Source organism: Cynocephalus volans, chromosome 7, assembly GCF_027409185.1.
Source record: "Cynocephalus volans isolate mCynVol1 chromosome 7, mCynVol1.pri, whole genome shotgun sequence".
Taxonomy (NCBI): domain Eukaryota; kingdom Metazoa; phylum Chordata; class Mammalia; order Dermoptera; family Cynocephalidae; genus Cynocephalus; species Cynocephalus volans.
The window spans coordinates 146,920,419-146,923,320 of NC_084466.1; positions in this window are offsets into that span (position 1 = coordinate 146,920,419).

Consider the following 2,902-nt stretch of genomic DNA (forward strand, 5'->3'; position numbering starts at 1 on the left):
ATTAAAACCATTTCAATAGCTCTTCTTAGCAACAAGGATCAAAAACGAAAATTAAGCAAGGTCTTCAGCAGCATGGAAAATTAGCCCTGTGGTTTTTATTGGGTGATTTAAAATAGTGTGATTTTTACAACACAAATGTTGTGTTATAGCAGAACTAACAATTTATGGAAAATGTAATCACTTGTACTCAGGTAGTATGGTTCTAAATTGGCACAATCACTTTGGAAAATAATTTTACAGTTGCTTGCAAAGTTGAACATTGACATACCTTATATTCAGCAAGTTTACTTCTACATATGTAGCTGAAAGTTCTGCACATGTGTATCAGGAGACATGTTCAAGAACATTTATAGCATAAATATTTGTAATAGTAAAAATCTGAAAATAACACAAATGACTACTGACAGGATAACAGATAAATAAAATGTGATATAGTCATACAATAGAATAATACAATAGAATATTATATGGCAGTAAAAATGAATGAAAAACATGACTGCAGGCTGGAAAAAAAAACAAACCCCAGAAGACTATAATAACTATGTTATAAAATTTAAAAACACGCAAAACGAAATAATACATTGTCTAGGCAAGAGTGTGTGTGTGTGTGTGTGTGTGTGTGTGTGTGTGTGTGTGTGTGTGTGTGTGTGTGTGTGTGTGTGTGTGTGTGTGTGTGTGTGAGATACAACTTTAAAAAAACAATAAAGCAAGGTAATGATAAACACAAAATTTAGGATGGTGGTTACCTCTGAAAAAGAGACAGAAAAATGGGATAAGGAAGAACACATAGCCAGTGGTAATTATGTTACTGGTAACATTTAGTTCTTGTGCTAAATTCATGGATATCTATTATATCATCAATCTAATTTTGTTTATTTGAGGTCGAAATACAAAATATTAGGAAAACACATTTTCTTTGACAAAGGAAACATAGCATTTTTTTAATGCTTTGAAATGCAATTAACCTTTGTTTTTTGTTTAACAAGTATGGTCAAAAGTACTCAAAAAGAATGAAAATCATAGCAAAATGGTAGCATTTATTCATAGCTGATTAAAATTTAGAAATGTTTCGTTCTAAGTCATTGCCTAAATCTTAATACCAGTACAGTTGATTCACATAAAAGCTGGTTTTTGAATTATTCCTTCTAACTTCTCTACTTCCCTTTAAGGAAATTTTCAGTAGGCCATAAGGTTAGAAATAAGCACAAAAATATCAATGTATCTATTAGAAGAAGAAACTGAAATTATAGCTTGAAGGAATGAAGGACCTGAGTCATTCCCAGGAGAATGATGAACTACAAGCTTTCAGAGATGCAATTTCCTCCTCCCCCTAATTTGTCAATTTCACGGCCATCCTTTAAAAAGTAAAAATGTCTGTATTCAGCAAGTCCTCCAAAACAGGTGTGCAGATGGCTACACCTGTGAAGTGCAGGCTACTTACTTTACACAAATTTTGTCCTTGGCAATGCTGCTTGTGCCTCTGGAAAGAGTCTTTGATCGAATTCACTCACGTACTAACTTGCCTTAGGTCTGCCACTAAAACACAGATGCCCCCTATACAGGCCAGCCAAAAAAAAACCCCACACACAGATGTCTGTGGTCTCCTTTTAGTCATATTTCCTAGACCACACATATCAGGGGCCTTGTCTGGGGCACTTTCAGGGAAAAGTACAAAAGTAGCTCCCAACAGACCATGAACGTGTAAGTATCACCATGTCCCATTCCTCTCTGTATCCCTATGATCTGGCACATTATTGGTGAGTGCTGGTGGTAAAGGCAAAATGAAATCCTACCTCTGGAACATAAGTAGGGCTTTATAGACGTATCAACCCATGTAAGTCCAGTGCCTGATTTAGGGGCAGATGGGTCAAAGACCGGAGTTCTATCCTGCCTCAAAACTCACTGTGTGACCTTAGGCAAGTCATTCAATATCTCTGAGCCTCAGTTTTATCATCTATTTAATGAGATGGTTGGGCTTAATCTTCACCTTAGTACCCCTGTAAGTCTTCTTCCAGCTCTAAGATTCCAGGATTCAGTAAGTTGAATCCTATTGATTCTATCAGTTCCCATTAACTGATCAATCAGCAAATATGGAAATATACCTTAACAGATAGTGTGGGATGCACTGTGGGGTGATACTAAAAGATTGGAAATAGTTCCTCTACCCTAAGAGCTTTAAGTCCCCAAATTTACATGAAAATGCAAAGAACCTAGAATAGCCAATACAGTTATTTGAAATAACAAAGCTGGAAGACTTATGCTACCTAAATTGAGGACTTAATATAAAGCTACAGCAATCAAAACAGTGTGGTATTGGCCTAAGAAGAGACATATACAGATTAACAGAACAGAAGAGAGGCCAGAAACAGACCATATATACATCAATTGTCAATTGATTTTCAACGAAGGTGCTAAAGTAATTCAATGGGTAAAAGACAGTCTTTTTAAAAATGTTGCTGGAACAGTTGGGTAGTCATATGCAAACAAACAAAAAAAGAACCTCAACCCTTACTTCACAACATAGAACAAAATTAACTCAAAATGGATAACAGACCTAAACCTACGAGCTAAATTTATAAAACTTCTCAAAGAAAATGTACATCAAAACCTTTGTGGTCTTGGGTTAGACAAAATATTTTAGATAGAATGCAAAAAGTACAAGACATAAAAGAAAAAAATTGATAGAATGGACTTTTAAAAAGGTTTCTTTTTCAAAAGACACTATTAAGAAAATGAAAAGGCAAGCCACAGACTGGGAAAAAAATATGTGATAAAGACATTCTATCAAGAATAAATAAGGAACATCTACAACTCAATAAAAAAACGTGAATTTTAAAACGGGAAAAACAATTTGACAGACATTCCATGAAAGATAAATTAATGGCTAATATTCAACATTGCT